This window comes from Schistocerca serialis, chromosome 12 (assembly GCF_023864345.2).
Source record: "Schistocerca serialis cubense isolate TAMUIC-IGC-003099 chromosome 12, iqSchSeri2.2, whole genome shotgun sequence".
NCBI classification, from domain to species: Eukaryota; Metazoa; Arthropoda; class Insecta; order Orthoptera; family Acrididae; genus Schistocerca; species Schistocerca serialis.
Window position 1 is genome coordinate 87,888,819 of NC_064649.1, and position 21,423 is coordinate 87,910,241.

The window sequence follows — 21,423 nt, forward strand, 5'->3', positions numbered from 1 at the left end:
AAGGATGGAAGGGGTTACACGGGTCTACTAGTCCTGCACAGACTAAGCTGAACAGAAATATTTTGATAATGACCCACAAATACATTAATTATGAAGCTCACATGAATAACAAGATAAAAAGGCAAAAGTTCCTGGATACATATTAGTTACATGTGGATCGGGAGACAACATTCAGTCAGACACAACAATAATAAGAGGATATATGCAAAATGGAAAAATAAGAGAGATAATTAGGAGTAAGCAAGAGAGATTCTGTCTAACAGGACATGACACCAGAATGTAGCATATTACCTTAACAGCAGCACGGATGTGTCAGTCATCCAGATATGCTCGTGATAAAAGCTACTATCGTAATTCCAGATGATCTGATCACAGTAACTACAAAACATTAAACCCAGCTAGCACTCAAGCTTATTTCAAGGTGGATATTGAGTTTAGGTTCAGTTGAAAATTCAAGATTGAAAAATCAACCTGTTACACAGTTTACATCAAGCCGTAAAAATTTAGCTTGAATTAAAATAATTTTCCCAAGCCTGAAATAAACTGTAATTTCCCTGGAAGGCTGTACAGCATAGCTTCCATAGACGTCCACGGGAAGTGCCACAAGCATTTATAAGCCTTGCACTGACTCTGCTAGGTTTACGGCCATTTTACCTTTGTGACGTGCGTTAATGATTGTTGACTGTTGTGAAGTTTGTTTTATACTGCAAAATAGTTCGGTAAGTGTGTGGCGTCTCCTGCCTTACTGCTACACCAGGTCTGAAGAGGATATGTAGTGTATTACAGGTATGTTGGTGCATTTTTCTCTAGTGGTGCGTTAATATTACAAATGTTAAATATTATTACGTAACGTAAAGAAATATCATATTCTTTTACGTAGAAAAATTGAGCCTGGATGAAAGTGAAATGGATTACCAGCTAAGAATACATATTACAAGTTGTTCAGCAAAAAGACGTCATTTTAAACCAGTTCTCTAGTACGTGGCACCAATAAATTAAAACTTAATGTTATTTTACCTTTTTAAAATCTCGCCTTTTTATATATATCGCCCTATTACATTTTTTTACTTGTAAGTACTCACGTGTGTCACACCATGAATGAATAATCGTTAAGTGTGAAAAGTTTCTTTGCGAATACAAATAGTAATGACATGGTGAACGGGAAAAAGTACATCAAGAACCAGTCACTACATAGATGTCAGTCTTTTTTATTTACATAGCTTTGACTGTTCTCTATTGCAGTAATATGAAATTACTTCCTGTTAGTATGACACTAGTATACTCAAGAAATTCAAGTCAAAGAAGTCTTAAAGTTGGGGAAACAGTAATATCAGAGTTGCAGACTGTTATTACGCCATCAGTCTTGAGAGAATTTGTTGAAGCTGTTAATTCTTTCTGTGATGATGGACACAAAATTTCTTGTGACTCATGCTTAGCAAAAGTTAAGCTTGTTCATAATAAGTGTAACATTACTTTTCATGGAAAGTAGTGGCAAATTTTGGATCTGGGCCGTACTGTGAAGGATAAATCTATTGAGAATGATTGTAGTACTGTTGAGAAAGCTTACCATATTCCAACATTTATGAACAACAGGGGACACTTCTCATTTGACTAGAACTTTAAAAAAATCTGAGTTTATTGTGAATGTTTGTACCTTTTTAATGTTGTTTTCAGCTTAAATAGTGTGTGTTTAGTTGCACTACATATTGCAATTTAATATTCTATGCAAATCATACAACAGACAATTTGTCCCACCCATAACTATACAGTTATATATAGTGCCATGCATTGGTGCAACTTAATTCTTTTTCTAATAGCAACATGTTTCTTTAATAGAAGAATGTAAGCTTCATTTGTATGTGGCTTGGCTGAATTATGGACAATATCAAAGCAGAAATATTGTTCAGATGTCAAAATTGTTCAGTTCTGTGTCAGTTTTGTCCCACGCATAACACTGTTATTATGTATTGCATTATAGACAGTTCAGTATGTATATTCGAACACTGTATTTTTTTGGAATGAAGAGTATCAATTTGTTGCTTAAAACAGTAATTTTGTTGTTCCCTGGGTGAAATAATACTGCAAGGCCTACTGGTACTTCTTACTTTTATTGTTATTTGTAATGTGGCTGAAAGTTAACAAAAGGCAATATTAAAATATGACAAGGAGAACATCATTTGTTCTTTTACATTTCAGTTCCACTGAACTGGTAATTTCTTAAATTCATTTCGATTTCACCTTTTATTTCACTTTGATTCGGTTTTACTCACCAAAAAATAATTGTGGATAGAATAAAACATCTACATTTTTCTAAACAGTAGTTTCCTTATAAACTTACAGTTTGAGGTGTATATGATTTCAAGTAATTGTTTCTTTATAATTCAGATTAAATGGCCCTGAAACTGTTAGAAATAGTGAAGTGTGGCTTCCTCATGAAGTCAGCGCAAAATTACCCAAATGTCATCTTTACTTTAAAAATTTCAAACAAAAAGTTATTTCAAATTACTTTAAAAACTCTTTAGAATGAAGTCAGCAGAAGCAGCTGCTTACTCAGTGACGTTTATGCTAGTGAATGATTCTTACTACACCAATGAGTTTGAAGTTATTTTGCTAATCTGGGGCATTAATTATATTTAGGTTGATCAGTTTCAACTTTTTACATTTTTTATGTTTAGGTATGCATAACATTTTCTTTTACCTGTTACAGGATCATTATACTGGCGGAAGTCAGCGATATTTGATCCTGCTCTGGTCTGTGTGCTGGGGCTGGAGGGGCTTCAGAATAATTAAATTTTAAAATAAAACAATTTTAAACACTTTGAAAATAAAAATTTTTAAACATACATGTCTTGATAATTTTTTTCACACCATTTCCATTCTGATATTTATTTATTTAATTAATTAGGTTCAATAAATTCAGATTAATAATTATATAGCTTAAAACAAGCTTTAAGCACCAGGCTGTAGTCCATGTGTGTAGACACAGCTGGAGGCAAACTTGATAAATAAAGCTTGAAATATAGCTTGAACTCTGCCAACTTTGATGTTTGTTTCAAGCTTGAATCCAACTAACAGGCCTGAATATTCCAGCTTTGATCAAGCTTATATAGTTGAACTTTACATCTGGAAACAAGTTTGAAACCGGCTTACTGTGCTGTCTGGGAAATACTTAACTGTTTCTGCAACTATCTGGCAAACTTTTATTGACCTTCTGTGGCCTGCAGCACTCAGTTAAATTGTCTCAACATGTCAAATGAATTATTGAACAGTATAGTCTGGAGACTGAATCTATCAGCTGCATAAAAGCATCTGAATATCAAAAGAACTTGGGTCCCAATGAGGCAGAGCTTCTGTTCAGTGGGTTATTAAGCACCTTGGTGAAAACAAGCAACTGCGCAGATGGCTCTACTTTTAATTTTTGAGTCATCAGTCTTCTGATTGGTTTGAAGTAGCCCACCATGAATTCATCTCCTGTGACAACCTCTTCATCTCAGAGTAGCACTTGCAACCTACGTCCTTAATTATTTGCTAGCTGTATTCACATCTCTGTCTTCCTCTACAGTTTTTACCCTCTACAGCTCCCGCCTAGTACCAAAGAAGTTATTCCCTTCTGTCTTAACAAATGTCCTATCATCCTGTCCCTTCTTCTTGTCATTGCTTTCCATAAATTCCTTTCCTTGCCAATTCTGCAGAGAATCTCCTCATTCATTATCTTATCAATTCATCTAATTTTCAAAATTCATCTTTAATACCACAACTCCTATTCTTCAATTCTTTTCTGTTCCAGTTTCCCTAACATCCATGTTTCACTACAATATAATACTGTGTTCTGTGTTCCAGATATACATTCTTATAAATTTCCTCCTCAAACTAAGGCCTATATTTGATACTAGTGCACTCCTCTTGTCAGGAATGCCCTTTTTGCCAGTGCAAGTCTGCTTTTTATGTACTCTTTGCTCCATCCATCATGTGTCATTTTGATGCCTAGGTAGCACAATTCTCTAACTTCATCTCTTCTGTGATCCCCAATTCTTGTGGTAAGTTTCTTGCTGTTCTCATTTGTGCTATATCTCATTACTTTTTTCAATTTATTCTCAATTCATATTCTGTACTCATTACACTGCCCAGTCCATTGCATATACCCTGTAATTTTTCTTATACCTCATAGACATGACTTGATCTATAATTCATGTGTTAACAGAGAGAGATTCATAAACCAAATATTAAAATCAAACAACTATGTTCCATTTATGCTAAATGCAATCAGAGAGATTCATAAACCAAATATTAAAATCAAACAACTATGTTCCATTTATGCTAAATGCAATGTAGTGGATATTAGCAGACTTGAAAGGAATTTGCACACTGAACATGGTGAGCATCTAAATTACCATGGGAAAACATTTTTGTGTCAGGAGATAAACAACGTTGTAAATGAAATACAAGCACGCAGCAGCCTTGTCTTAAAAGACAGTCCCACAGAGCATTACTGTACACCACCTTTTTTTAGAAAACAACATTACAGATGAAGGAAAGTTAGAAACCACATTAGGTGGAAACTGCAGCAGTCTAATTCATTCAGATAATTGTGCAACCCTAGATCATGCAACGAAAATAAATGAATACAGAAGGCTCTGTGAAAGTGGAATAACATTATGTAGCAGTGACAGTTTCCTCCTCCTCCATATAAATGTACAATCTCTTAGGAGTAAAATCAATGAATTACAATACTGGCTCAATAAAATCAACTGCAGTGTTCTATGCATCAATTACCACTGGATGAAAGACATTGAAATAGACTTGTGTGTTTCTCTTGGATATTCGTTAGTTACAAGCTACTGCGGAAAAAGAATTACACATGGTGGGGTCTCAATATATGTCAAAAGTAACCTTGAATTGCATTACTCAGTTATAGACCTTAGTAGAATATGCCTTGAAGCTACAATAGAAGTAGCTGGTGTGGTAATGCATGAACAGAAAACTGTAATTGTCTCAATCTATCGAATCTCAGGCTCTGATGAGACAGTATTTATAGAAAAAATTAATACATATTAATGTTGTCAAAATATAAACAGCATAGAATTGTAATTGTAGATATAAGGGCAAAGAGAAAAAAATGCAATTCATATGATTAACACTCTGAAGTCATTAAACTATTACTGTCTCAATGAAAAACCCACTAGACTGAATGCATGCCTTGATAACATAATTAGCAATGTACAAAGAGACTCCATACAATGTAATGTAATAGAATTAGGAATATCAGATCACGCAAGGCTGTGGCTTCAAATAGAAAAGTCAGCCTTCAGTTCTACAGAGAGAGAAGTGACATATAGAATTCTAGGTGAATCCAATGTAAACAAAATGATAAACCAGTTAAAAGAATTGAATTGGACTCATGTAATGGATAACAAGAAAATGATTAATAAATGTTTTTCCATTTTCCTGACAGAGATCAAGAATGTAGTAGAAATGACATCCCCCTTGGTAACCAAAAGGTACCAGAGTAATATTACTCATAAGCAACAAAATACTAGCAAGTGGTACACCCCACAACTTAACAAACTCAGAATACTACTGATGATTATGAAAGACAAATCTCATAACAGTGATAGGGACACAGAAAATTACACTAAAATGAGAAACCTTTACAGATTAGAAATAAAAAATGCTAAGTGCTGTGCAAATGATGAATATATTTTAAATTCTAAAAATAAATGTAAAGCTGCCTGGACTGCCATTAAAAGGGAGATTAATAATACCAATAAAGAAAGGAGTATCCCTATTGACTGCAATAGTCTCAATGAATATTTTGTAAATAGTGTCACCACCCCACCCATCAATTCTGCCTCTGATGCAGAAGCATTGCTCACTTGTGCAAAACAGACAAGAAGTGAGAAGTTCACTTGGACCCGAATCACATTAAATGATATTCATAAGTCAATAAACAAATTAAGTAATTCCAAAACAGAAGACTATTATGGACTCAGTAATCTCATCATAAAATGTATAGCAAAAGAAATTTAAATGCCACTTCTCTCACTATCAAACAGAGTACTTGATGAAGGAATATTCCCCGACTGTCTTAAGCTCAAAGTTACATTGCCTGTGAATAAAAAAGGTGAAAGAAACCTCCCAAATAACTACAGACCCATTTCAATAGTACCAATCATATCCAAGTTAGTAGAAAATTGTGTGCATAAGCAGATATAATAAGCAGATATAACGGTATTTTGAAACCAACAAAATTTTTATGAACAACAGTTTGGCTTCAGGTCACACCTATCAACTGTAAAAGCAGTAGAAGCTTTGGTGAGCAATGTTTATGAATGGTATGAAAAAAGGGTATCAATGTCTGGAACACTTATTGACCTAAGTAAAGCATTTGACCCGGTGTCACATGACATAGTCATCAAAAAGTTAAAATACTATGGCACTGAAGATCATACACTCGTCTATTCAAATCTTATCTAAGCAATAGGTTACAACTTGTATATGCAAATAAACAGAGGTCATAAATACTCCCTATAGAAAGAGGAATACCCAAAGACTCTGTTCTTGGACCTTTTCTGTTCATTGTCTATGTTAATGACTTCTCAAATTACATACCGTGTAAGAACATACTATATGCTGACGATATGACATTAATAAGTACAGGAGAGAACTTACAGAGTGTACTGGACAAAAATAGAGAAATGATGCAAATGGCTAATTACTGGTGTCAGGCTAACCAGCTGTGCATAAATCAAACAAAAACAGAAGAAATAATATTTAATCTCAAAGTAACTAAAAATGAAAACAAAACAGTGAAAATACTTGGACTAATCATAGACCAAAAGCTCTCATGGGAAGGACACACCAATTACCTATGTAGTAAACTAGCATGAGTACTTTTCTTATTGTATAAATTAAGAAACAGTGTGAGCAAGCAATTGCTACTCCACTCATACTATGCTTTTTTTCATTCCCAACTGCAATATGGAATATTGCTTTGGGTAACTCCCCAGGGGCTGAATGTATTTTCAGATGGCAGAAGAAAGCAATCAGGTGCATGGAAGGGTTAGCACCCAGAGAGTCCTGCAGAAATTATTTTAAATCAATGACAGTGCCAAGCATGTACATATATAACTGTTTAATATATGCCAGATAAAATCTGAAAAAACTGAACATGAGATGTGATTTGCATGCACATGGTACAAGAAACAGTCACCTGCTGGACTTGCCTTCCACAAGACTTGCTGTAGTCCATAATACCTATAAGTACTTAAGCATAAAATTTTTCAATAAGTTACCACGCTTAGCTCATACAGTACCACTAAATAAATATAAGAATACATTGCAAACCTGGCTAAAAAACAACGAACTCTACACAACTGACGAATTCTTGGAATATATGTTTCACCTAAGTTATGAAGAAAATGTTTTGCTATTATATAAGCTAGTTATTTACTGTGATTCTTTTCTTATGTGTGTATTTAATAATTGTATAAAACACTGTTTTACATAAAGCTGAGTAAAAGGTCTTTAGTTCATTTTCTTCCCTTTCTGTAACTATTTGAATATCGTACTGAAACTAAAACCCTCTGTAAACTTTGTCGAAGCCAATTGTATGAAAAATACTGAAAGGCTACTAAAAATATTCTGTTCTATGTTCTATTCTATTCTTCACTTTCACTGAGGATAACAATGTCATCAGTAAATCTTATCATTGATATCATTTCACCTTGAATTTTAATCCCACTCTTTAACCTTTCTTTTGTTGTCATCATTGCTTCTTCAGTGTACAGAAGGAACAGTTTGGGTAAATGACTTCATCCCTGTCTTACACCATTTTTAATCTTCCAGTATTACTGATGTTCTTGTGTATATGGTATTTTTCCAATCTTCCCTTATGGCTTACCTCCATTTGTCTAAAAATTTTGAACATCTTCCACCATTTTACATTGTCTAACACTTTTTCTAGGCCAACAAATACTATGAACATGTTCTGGTTTTTCTTCAGTCTTTTTTCCACTATCAACCGCAAAGTCAGAACTGCTTCTCTGGTGCCTTTATTTTTTCTAAAGCCAAAGTGATTGCCATCTAACAGATCCTCAATTTTCTTTTCCATTGTTCTGTATGTTACTCTTGTCAGCAACATGGATGCATGAGCTGTTAAGCTGACGTTGTGATAATTCTCGCACTTGTCGGCCATTATCATCTTCAGAATTGTGTGGATGATGTTTTTCCAAAAGCCTGATGGTGTATCGCCAATCTCATATACATTTCAGACATGTCCAAAAGAACAGACATCATATCCATATAAGTATATAGTTCTGGCAATACCGGCCATGACCTTCGCCTTCTGTGCAGATGCACAGATATTCCCTGAACTCTTATAGGACTTGGTATGAATGTCTTCCACGAGTAATGAGTGTGTTGGGGTGGGACACCACAAATGTAGTGTGTGGACATACGAGGTGTGAATGTGAGTCTCGCAGGAGGCATGCACAAGATAGTCCCTGCAGTCGCACTATCCTCTGTGCCCTCAGTGGCTCAGATGGATAGAGCGTCTGCCATGTAAGCAGGAGATCCCGGGTTCGAGTCCCGGTCAGGGCACACATTTTCACCTGTCCCTGGAGATATATATCAACGTCCATGAGCAGCTGACGGTATTAATATAATTCTAATTTCGTTCTAGATGGCTGCAGGTCATCAATGGTGTCTGTTCTTTCAGACACGTCCAAAAGAACAGACACCATATCCATATCAGTACGTATCTGTCAAGTGCATGGTCCATTATTCTTCTAAACCTGAGCCACAGTTCTCCTAGAAGCTCCTCCTGTGAGCTTAATGTTTCCATTTCCTTATTGAGGTACAACACTATTTTCCTCTTTATCTACTTTGCTGAAAATAAAAAGCATCCTAATTGTTTTTTGTGCCTTTTGTAGTTTGGTAATCGTTGCAGTTCTGATGCTTCAGCTGATAATGGAAGCAAGACTAAAGAAAAATAAATATATATTCATAGGATTTGTTGACCTGGAAAAAGAATTTGACAACGTAAAATGGTGCAAGGTGTTCAAAATTCTGAGGCAAATAGGAGTAAGATATATAGAGATGGGGGTAATGTACAACATGTACAAGAACAAATAGGCAACAATAAGAGTAAAACAAAGAATGAAAAGCTCGGATTGAGAAGACAGGTACGTAGTTTTTTGCCACTACTGTTCAATCTATACATCAAAGAAACAATGGAAATAAAAGAAAGGTTCAAGTGTGGAATTAAAATCCAAGGCAAAAGAATATCAGTGACAGGATTCGCTGATTACATTGCTATACTCAGTGAAAGTGAAGAAGAATTACAGGAACTGCTGAGAGGAATGAACAGTTTAATGGACTGAGTAAATTGGAGGAAGACAAAAGTAATGAAAAGTAGCAGAAATGAGAACAGTGAGAAACTTCACATCAGGATTAATGGTAATGATGTAGATGAAGTTAAGGAATTCTGCTATCTAGGCAGCAAAATAACCGATGATGGATGGACCGACGAGGACAGAAAAAGCACACTAGCATTGACAAAAAGAGCACTTCTGGCCAAGAGAAGTCTACCAGTACCAAACATAGACCTCAATTTGAGGAAGAAATTTCTCAGACTTGTTGTCTGGAGCACATTATTGTATGTTAATGAAACATGGACTGTGGGAAAACTGGAACAGAACAGAATTGAAGCATTTGAGATGTAGTGCTACAGATGAATGTTGGAAATTAGGTGGGCTGATAAAGTATGCAATGAGGAGGTTCTCTGCATAGTTGAAGAGGAAAGAAATATATGGAAAACACTGACAATCAGAAGGGACAGGATAGTAGGCTATCCCTAAGACATCTTTGAATAACGTCCATGTTACTAGAAAGAGCTACACAGGATAAAAACTGCAGGGGAAGACAGAGACTGGAGTACATACAGGAAGTAATTGGGTACATAGGTTGCAAGTGCTACTCTTGAGATGAAGAGGTTGCACAGTAGAGGAATTTGTTGTGGGCTGCTTAAAACCAGTCAGGAGTCTGATTACTCAAAATAGAATCATCATCACAACTGGTTCATCGTCACAGATGCCAGTTTCTATGTGTATGTCCTCAAAGAGGTTGGATCTATTTGTTGATATTAGACTGAATATATTTCTTGTTGTGTTGGCAGACAGTGAACCATTGCTAGCAAAGTCGGCTGTACAACTGGGCCGAGAGCTAGGGAGTCTCTCTGGACTAGACGTGCCATGTGGCGGCACTCGGTCTGCAATCACTGATAGTGGTGACACGTGGGTCCGATGTATACTAATGGACCGAGGCCGATTTAAAGGCTACCACCTAGCAAGTGTGGTGTCTGGTGGTGACACCACATTTCTACCATTTATAAAAAATCTGTTCCAAGCAACTATCAGAAGACACATTCAGTAATCTAGTATGCAGTTACAATTTGTAACTTTGTGGATTTGAGTTTCTTGTCTACCGCTACAAATACACCAACTTCATTTACTACTAGTCTACTTTTTTCACTTACCGGTACCTGTAAATTAACCGAGTTACCTCACTGCTCTCAATTTCAGGTTTTAATCAGCTTGTTGTACCTAATATAATGTAAGTCTGCAGCTTTTTATGAATGCTAAAAACTCTGACACTTTGTTATGAATGCTTCGGCAGTTAATCACTAGGAGTTGAAAACTGTCATCTGTAGGGGAATTTCTTTGGATCTTGTACTAACACTTCTGGGTCCCATATAGCTGTCGTTTATCTGATCTGTATGGGAGAGCTGAATAACCTAAAAGACTTTGGATGCACTCCACACACAGCTACCTGAACCATTTACAGGGACTCTGCAGTTCTCAACCCTATGACATAAGCCCAGGAAATCACAGCCTAGCTTGTCACAGAACATTTATGGTCTTTGGTCAGTCCTTCCACTTGATACAGACACTGGGGATGAGAATCAGTTCTGGGGACAATGTTGCAAACTGTGGGCTTTGTTGAACTTCTCTGGAAATGGCTGGAATGATCACAGCATGACCTCTGAACACAAACAACAGCCATTGTTTGTTACATGTGCCACAATCTGCAGTTGGTTGCAACCTGTTCCTTCCATGGCTGTTGGAACAGCCTCTCCAATACTGAATAAAGCCCCCAGGCATAGGCACTGAGTGTACCTGGTGTCCCATCCCATCTTTCACCGGCAGTTACTTAAGGGGTACCATTGTTGATTGTACGTTTGAACTGCCAAAAATCGATAGAACCCCTACCCTTTTGCATTTGCCTCCTCTTGAACCAGACAAAATGGGTTTTCCCAAACCAAGTGAAGTGAGTTCCACTGGCTTCATTTCGGTTTCAGTGAAATACAGCACCTCGAACTTGTCAGTTACAGGGATCGGTATAACACCCCGAGATATTCCTGATCTCTATTTTCATGTACAGGGTGTCTAACTCTACCAGTGACATGGCATTCACAGTGAAGTAGATGAGTAATGATAGATCCTGTACTTCCTGTAGAAGAGAGAGGATCCACTGAAAAGAATAGTACTTGAGATATCTTCTGATTCACAAGACAATTGATAGCTTTCCAGGGGGACACATTCACAGTAATTTCCAATCAATTAACAGTAGTTAGAGCTCAAAAACTTACAGTAATTCAGCCGAGTGCCATTTTTGACAACTGCCGATATTTCGACAGGTGCCCACTTTGACAGTTTTGAGGCACAAATGCAACGAGAAAGCACAGCATGTCAGTGGTTGTCAAAGACATAACCCCAATACACGCCATTAGTTATTTGAACACTTTATGTGCCAGATGAAACTCAAGTTTCACAGTGATTAGGGCAACTTCCAGCTGATTACAAATGTCAACCAGCTCATCAAGTATTGAGAACAGCACTCACAGTGGCATTGCATTGAGGCTAATGCAATGTTTTACAGCACAGTAAACAAATAACTTTAAAATAAGCCTTATGATTCTATTTAAATGTATGGATCTGTTAGGCTAAAAGTACTACTAATTCCCTTTCAGAATGGATGCAATTAGTATGCAAAATGAGATTTCTATTAAGGCAATGAAAAAACTGGGATGAAAGTTACTAACTTCTGGAAACTTTCTTGGTGTTATAGTCACCACCAAACTTGAAAATAGTGTTAATTTATGATAAATACAGGCAATACACATTCCTGTTGAGAGGGAAAACTAAAATAATAAACTACATTAGCTATTATGTCTGCTATTTTAACTAAGTCACAAACACTGATTTACTCCAACCACTCAACATTTTTACCTTCCAAAAATTCTCATAAATGTACATCTATTCTTGTTATTCACATTTTGTCTGTCCTCATCCTTATCAAACCTCCTATAGTCTAGAAATAAACTGATAACGAAACTAAAGCAGTTTTTAAAATTGAAACAGAAGTATAAACTGCAGTATCAGCAACCTCTTTTTCTGTTTGTAAACTTTTTCTTTTAAGTTTTCTCAGGACAAATGAAACTAATACCACAGTAGAACATTAAACAAATAGCTGCAGACAGATACGTCATTTCTTTTAAAAGACATAGGTTGCTTTAACAAAATAATAATTTAATACAGTATCAGAATTCAATTGTTACACCACTTCGGTCTTAATTTAGATCATGAAATATACCATTGATTCAGAATCAAAAAGTAACTACAATGAAAACCAAATAAACTAAAAAATATTTATTGTTGCACAACAAAATAAATACTGCTGTGTGTAATGTGCAATTTCAAATACAACTACTTTTTAACAGTTTAGAACACAAAAAAGGAGTAGCTGGCATCCACTGCTTGGACTGTAATTGGGTTGTGAGACAATCTACCATTGCTCTGAAATAAAATGAAACAGTGCCTGCAAAACAGAATACTTAATTACTATCTAAATTATTTACATATATTTTGTAATACACAACACAAACTCAGTGAAAACTAAGCACTCCACTACTCGTAAACATGATAGCACTCCCAGGAAGAAAAGAGAAACATCTGCTCACAAGAGATTCTGTCCACAACACACATCTTTCCCTACCACACTTTCCTAACTGTGCAACTTATAACTGAATTATGTTCTGGAGTATGTACATCACAGTTGTTGAAAAAATACCAGTTGTAAATATAATATCTCTCTCTCTCTCCCTCCCCCCCCCCCCCCTCTCTCTCTCTCTCTCTCTCTCTCTCTCTATATATATATATATATATATATATATATATATATATATATATATATATATATATATATATCTCTAAGAAGAGTCATCCGAATTACAATAAATTGTCAATTGAAAGATTACAATATATTAATTTCTCCTGATACACTAAATACATATACATATATCAGAAACCAGGCATAAGCACTACTGTCACCATTGTCCAATAAAACATCTAAATGTTTTGAATGCAGTCATGTAACTTGCTAGCATGTTGGTAAAGCAATATAAACCCTGTAATCCCTGCATAAAAGATCACTGTAGTTTTTCAAACAATAATGTCCTCAACAAAAATAATAAACGAAATACTAATAGAGGGAGTGTACCCAGAATGCCTAAAAGTATTCATAATATCATTAATCAAGCCAGCCCATAATAAAGTGAAGCACATCATCACCTGACTATTACCGATCCATTTCACTGTTTCTAAAATAACAGAGTCCTGTACACACCAAGCATATGAACCAACATTTTGAATATAATAAGCTCATCTGTCCTATTCTCTCTACTGTGGAAGCAGTTGATAGGATCATAAGAAAAGTATATAACTGCTTTGAAAGTAACTCAGTAAGTAGTTTGATGCTACCGGATTTACGGAAAGCCTTTGATACGCACTATCCCTATGAGAAAACTACAGTGCTGTGGAATACATGAGAAAGCCTTCCTCTTTCAGCAGTCATATCTAAGCAATAGAAAACAGTTATGTGTGTGAAAAACCAAACATCAGATCCTTTATCTATTTAAAAAAAAAAAGAGTGTTGCAGGGTTCTGTTCTTTGGCTCTTTCTGTTCATTACATATACAAACAATCTGCCTTCCACATTGGCCTGTGACACTCTACAAAATGTAGGCGACACCACATTAATTGCTCAGACTACCAACATGGGTGAGTTGCAACTGAATGTTGTAACAACAATAGATAGGCTTACCTCCTGGTTTGAGGCTAATGCATTACACATAAACAGTAGCAAAACAGAAAACATTGTATTTAATCTAAGTGCCCCAAGAGTGAAAATCAGTTAGTGAAATATCTTGGATTCTATATTGATCAAAGTCTAGGCTGGTATACACATACGAATAAGTTGTATTCCAAGACCACACATGTGACTTATCTGCTGTATAAGCTGAGAGTGTGTGTAATCTGACATGTGGAATTTTGCTGGGGGAATCTCACCTGAATTTAAAATTGTATTTAAATGGCAAAAAAATACCTCCAGATGCATTGTGGGACTCACACACTATGAGAATCTTGTAGACACTATTTCCAGGAAATGAATATTATGACTGTACCTAGTTTATGTGTTTATAGTTGCCTACTATACACCAAAGAACACTTGAATAATTTTGACCTTTGGATGTCAATATACCATCATAGCACTAGATACAGACCTGAACCTGACAAGCCACATGTCAGACTAGTAAAGGTCCACAACAGCTATAAATGTCTTGGTATCACATATTTTAACAAACTACCTGAAATGCCCACTCAGTGGCCCCTGAGTATATTTGAAAGTGAACCATATAAGTGGGTAAGAAGTAAAGCTTTGTATACAGTGAACAAAATTAAAAGAATCTCCAACAGACAACCTAAGAGTTTTGAGATTGGAGTATAAAAAATTATAAAATTGTAATATTTTATGAGGCTACCACATTGATTTACTGTGCCATATTGTATAAGGCAATACCAAGATGAAATTTATGATTATTATAATTATTTGCAGATTATACAAACGTACAAAGGAATTAATGCGATATGCTGATTCATTGTGGCATTCTGCCTTAGGTTTGCAAAAAGTGATCAGTTTGTATAACAATTTATTTTCCTGAACTAGCTACTCATGTAAAAGCCTACTTGTAACATAATTAGCTAAGGATCCACATAAAATCACTATAATGTTGTAACTATAAGTGTATATAAATTTTATACAACTACACAGATCACATCTATTCAAAAAGTGAATTTTTTTTTTTTTTTTTTTTTTTTTTTTTCCTATTGCCAGAGTCAAATGATTAGAACCATCCTTATAAGAACAACTGTTGTTCTATGTTAAGTAATTGACCAAAACAGCTCGCAAGGAAAATGTCTGTATTTATCAGTGGCTTATGTGTAGTGGGTAGTCATGCGAAGCTGGTACTGGAGTTTGGAAAAATATACATTATTTTCCAGAGTTCTTGATACACAATAATTCTACAGTTCTTTGCACTGAATTTTAATAGCTTTGCAGAATTTTGCGAAAAAAGAATAATACTCGTGAAAATTTTGATCATGTAAAAAAATTAAATGTCAAATTTGCTCCCCAAGAGTTCTACAGAAAACCCTAATGACATTTTTATCTGCAGATAGTAGTTTATGTAGTAACTGCAATAATGAGAGTTCCATTTTCACTAATTGTGAAGCTGGCTCCCGATTTTCGGGAAATACACATTTTCTTTAGAAGTCTTGATTGATACGCTATAACTCTAGAGTCCTGTGTGCAAAATTCGAATAATTCTGCAGAATTACGCGAAAAAGTTATGACCATAACTCTGAATAGCCGTTATTGGTGATGGGCAAATTCGTTGGTCTTTGGGAACTACTTCTGTAATGATTGTTCCTTTTTGGAACCCGATCATTTTTACCCATTCACCGCTCATTTCTTATGCAATTGTGTTCTATATGGACTTCAGATAAATTTCCAGAAATATTACATCTGCGTGATAAATCATTGTTACCTACTGTTGACAGGGTGTTTACTTCGATTTCCTTAGCTGCCTGTGCTCTCGCCTCTCAGGAAGCATCACATTAGCTGCCTGAAGTGACAGCTAGGGTCTGCAAGCCCAGCAATGAGAAGCCAAGTCAAGTTGGACGGAGGTGTGGATTACGGAACCTGTTTACGACCCAGCGTGGACAACCCCAGTGACCATTCACTTTCGAGGGAAGTTCATAGTCGAATGTTCTGGTTTTCAATTCATTTACTGAAAATTATATACGTTTCAGTGGGCGTTACTAACACGAAATAACTGGAATTAAACTATTATCTGTCAATCGAACACTAATAGTTTCCTTTTACAGTTTGCGGTTGTGTAAATTTACTATGCATCAAAGTGTCGCATTTTGTGGGAAGTGAAAATTTAGGTCGAAAATTAAAAACTTCTGTTACACGTGCAGCATTCTAAAATTAGAACGTTTGCATCAGCAACGGCGGCAAGTACATATCAATATATATATATATATATATATATATATATATATATATATATATATATATATATATATATATATATATATATATGCTGGATCGTCGAAACTGAGCAAGTGAAAAAAAAACGACCTTATTTTTTCAAAACTTTGGCGACATAGCACACGTCATAGTTTCGTAGACATTTACAACTGAAAAAGATAATCAGTTTTTGATCATTACGGAGCTGAAAAGAGCCCCAAGTTACATGCATTGGAAGACTCGTCAGTTATATGAGAAAGAGAAGTTCTGAGTGAGAACAGGCAGATATTAACAGACAAGAGTGAAACGAATATGGAAATCAATAAATTACTTATTAATGCACTTAAAAGGTGTTAGAAAATAAAAGAAATGAAAAAATCCACTACTAGTTTCATGCTGACAATTTTAAGCTTATTTTGTTCGTTGGTAATTTGCAACAGTCCACAGCTCGTGGTATTGCGCTAGCGTTCTCGCTTCCCGCGCACGGGGTCCAAGGTTCGATTCCCGCCGGGGTCATCATTCATACCCATTATGGTCGGAGGAAGGCAATGGCAAACCTTCACTAGGGCCTTGCCTAGTGCGGCGGTGCGGGTCTCCCGCATCATCCCCTACGCAGCTACGCTCCTCGAAGTATGGGACCTCATCTTCATCAATTTCCAACAGCGCTTGCAAGCGATGTATATCGAACGCACGACTGTCGTGAAGCAAGATATCGATTTCGTTAAGAGCTATCGGAACTGCTACTACAGAAGCCGAACGTCGTAGATTTTTGTTATAGCGTTGGCAACGACAGAAGCAATACATAAAAATTGTCCAATGACGACATTAAATGTAATTTCGCTTACCTTACTCGTCGGCATCGATGTATTGATCCTGGAAGAGTTCGTGTGATCTGGCGTTAGGAGTCCTTTTTTCCGTAGCCAGAGTGCATTATAGATATACCTCTTAAGAAAACTAGCAAAGTTTCACAGGGAAGTTTTATACTAAGTAAGTGCAAATCGTGGAAGTGGAAGTTCATCTTGATCTCCCGGTCGCCCTCGTTTGATGAATAATTTCAGGGATTTCCATAATCATTCGATGTTCTGTATGCCCACAGATGGATCAGATCACCAGAAGACACGAATTCTGCAGAAAGGTTTACAAACTCGTGGTGAAATCCCTCTTCCTTCAAATCAAAGTGTTGTACGATCTTTCACAATTAAACTACTTTTTTTTTTTTGCCTCCGGTTATCCAGATCTTTTCAGTTTCGTTCTCGACAAGTTGTTCTTTCCCGTATTTTTGAATTGCTACGTGCGGCTCATCCGTTTTCGACAATTTTGTTGACACCACCTATTGGACCACAGTCATTATTCACAACTACGTTACAAACTTCTTGACAAAAACCGTAGTAGTCACAAATGGTATTAATCGACAGTCCAGTACCAGACATGTGTTTTTCAGTATGTAATCTGTAATCTAGCAGAAAACCGGATGATGCTCTGATGTATTTTCACTTTATAATGATCAAACCATGTGCTTTCCTTATACTATTTCTTTTCCAGGATGCTACAATACGACTGTAATAGGCATCACAATCACTACCTTTTTGAACCAAGTTTGGCACAGTTCTCTCCATAACAATCCACGCAGTTTCTGGTGTCGTGATTCGGCTGCAAATGGTACACCCAATAGAAGTCTAAACAAATTCAGCAGTACTCAACATAGGAATCAAATCACGCCACAGGAGAATAACTCTACTGGAAACTCTAGCGGCTTCAGTCATCTCTGCGAGACCACTGAAAATAAACATTCTTTACCACTTACAGATTCTTCACAGTGGCTGCAAACTAAGCTGTCAGCGCTCTACTCCTAGTTACTAGCACAAGTTAGACTGTGGTTACTAGACTGTGGTGGCGTAACATCTCTGACTTGGTAAAAGGAGGATCTCTGCGCCGTGAGGCATTGGGAGTCAGGTTGATCTATAAGCTCATAACGACTACACGCGTTGTGTGTATTGTGCGTACCAATAAATGGTGTGGATCTCTATGCTGTGTCGCTATTTTGCTGTCACACTGCCAGTACCCCATTTCGCACAATGGTAGCCCCGAACTTCCGTGCCAAGATTTTGCTATTGAGTCGAAAATTTGCCACGTCGGTTACGCCTTCGAGAATGCTGCCGTTACCAATGGCACATCCTCACTGTTTCTTCGGTAATGTCGACAACATCTCTCAAGATGGGAGGTCGTGAATTGCACGAATGTTCCGTGCATAAAATCGCTAAATATCCGCCAAGACTTGGATAATGCTACAGTGCTAAACAACATATCGACAATGCCTTCATTATTCGCCACATCTTTGGGCCAAACTCGCATTGTCACCGATGCCAAGTAACAAACTGTGCCACGACAAGTGCCGAATTTACCGAGTGACTTAATGATAAACATTCCACATTTGACACCGTGTGAATATATGCCTGGTACTCTGGACTAAAGTGCAGCAGAGAATCACAATAAACAAACGTTAATCCAAGTGCCTTCAACTTTCACACAGGACAAAACATTACGTTTTCCTGCGCTAGTGATATGAGTGTTATGACACATTAACGACCCAAACCATACATATGCCTTACACAGTGCTGTGAGGGTTGAACAACAATGGCGCGCGCCATACCAGTCCGCCGTTCTGTTTTGTCATCCTTCCGCCAATGGATCGTGCATTCCGATTTTCCAAATCCGTTTCCGACAATTGCAAGTAAACACAAGTTCCGCAACGCAAACTATGACATCACTCATATCTCAGCCGCGCTGAGCATCACAAACGACTTGCTTCCAGTCCAGCACCCTTCTTTGCATTTGCATCCTGCACCAAAACCAACCATGGACTCGAGAATGCATTTTTCACGACCTTGCCACAGTGAGGTCAGATACCACTTCTCCCATTTCAAGTGACTTCATAATTGGGCCACCCATGTCATGAACAACTGCATGAAGTCTATGAGGCACAGACTGTGCCACTGATAATAAATTGACTATGCCAGGACCTCATGTGCACTTTCACATTCATTTTCCACTGTCTCACACACATATGACATTTTGAAAGTCTTATCTGCTGCATTGGCCCCAGAACTTTGCTCACACACAGGGTCATTCTTTGAACAGCCACCCGAGTTCTATGCACATCACTATGTGCCACCAATGCCACCTGCAACATGACTTTACTCATCTCATCACATGGCCTCCTTATGTCAAGCCATATTTCGTGCTCATCTCGTACACTGACACTCCTGTGCTGTGCCTCGCCCACCTCATGATGGTGCCTTGCAATCAAATCATTGACAGTCATCATACCATCCACCACTGTCTGAGACTACCATTATTCAAACAGATTGGCCCACAATGTGGTTTTCTCTCAGCGAGTGTCTTATGTCAGCCAGTGGCATCACTGGGAATGACGAGAACTTCGCCACCCTTCTTAACCACCACATAGATAGTTCAGATCTTATTAGTGACTTGCTTTGGGACATTCTGACCTCTCACAAATACTAAACTGCCAAGACACTACTGCTACAATGACTAACATACAAACATACACACATGAGCAACAGTTACATCTCATCAGTGAGAATGTTTTGGGCAACACACGCCGTCTTCAGTCTGGCACCACCTCGAGTTCTAATTGACCTGTCATGCAGGCACACAGTCTGAGGCACCTTACCATAGTTCGTGTGGCACCCCCATCAGGGATGCGAGTCCTCCCTTGGGCATGGGACAAGTTAATTTAAATTAGATTAAATGGTGCGTAAACCTAGGGACTGATGACCTCAGCAGTTTGGTCCCATAGGAACACAACCAGAAATTTGCAAAATTTCTAATCGACTCAACGCTCCTGCCTGATTGCCCACTACAAACACTTTGGTTCCCAAAACTGCCAGAGAAAATCGAGACGGCAATACTAGTGCATGAGGAGGCACCAATAGAATTTAAACTTCAACTTGCTGGTAGAATGCAGGCATTATCACAAAACCACATTCTAATCAACAGCACTGTGCTACATTTCCCAGTACATCTGCATTGAAATCGATTTCGCAGAATCCCAGCTAAGCTGCCCCAACATTCCACACAGCTGCGAACCACCAGACGACAGCCAGAACTGGGCCATGCCCCCTGCATCTATCACCCCAAGCTCCGTTCATGACTGCAGCGGACAACAATCGCCTACTGAAACAGCCAAGGTTGTCGGCCCCAGCTGGCCAATGTCCTGCGTCTGTGTATAAAAAAGAAAAGCCACTCCAACCAAGTGCATCATCTGCTTCCATGCCCAACACACAGCAATGCTTCTGCTGGTTTCACACCAGATTTGGGTGGGATGCATACCGGGGCAGACAACCCTGCACCTACCCCAACTAGAACAGCAAACTGATGTAGGTGCACCAGACCACTCTTCACTAACAAGACACTTCTGTGATGCACAACAAAACAGCATTTCAATGAGCAGACGGTTCCCAAAAACTCATCCATGAAAGTGCCAGCACCTATTTCCTCATTGATACCAGGGCCAATGTGAGCACTGTACCACCTGCTGTACTGTTGCTGTCACCGCTGCAAGTGGGTGAGGCCAACGACACTGTAATTGCAGTTGCTGTAACTGCACACATCAGACTTGACTGTGGCACAGATATGCAAATATCTTGGCTGTTCCTAGTGGCAGAAACAGTTGAACCAGTCCTGAGAGCCAACTTCCTCTGGCACTACCAGCTACTGCCTGATTTAAACCATGTCCTCCTGTTATCACAAGAAGGTCAGCAGCTGATCTGTTGTGTGGTCAGCAATACACAAACAGCCAGCACTGTAGTGACGTCAGTCATTCTGCTTCTACGCAACACATCACTCAACCTGAAGCTAAAAAGCATTTTTCAACCAGCTACACTTAAAGGCAGCTGAGTACTCATCATTAGATCATGCAACTCAACGATGAACAACTATGAAGACAAATCATGGATGCCACAACATCAGT

At 37.6% G+C, this 21,423-nt stretch overlaps 1 non-coding gene across 1 annotated transcript; it reads left to right on the forward strand.

Moving 5' to 3' along the window:
• Positions 1-8,523: 8,523 nt before the first annotated feature.
• Positions 8,524-8,598, forward strand: Trnat-ugu (transfer RNA threonine (anticodon UGU)). The gene has a single exon. It is a non-coding gene; the product is annotated as a tRNA-Thr (tRNA).
• The last annotated feature ends 12,825 nt before the right edge of the window (positions 8,599-21,423 follow it).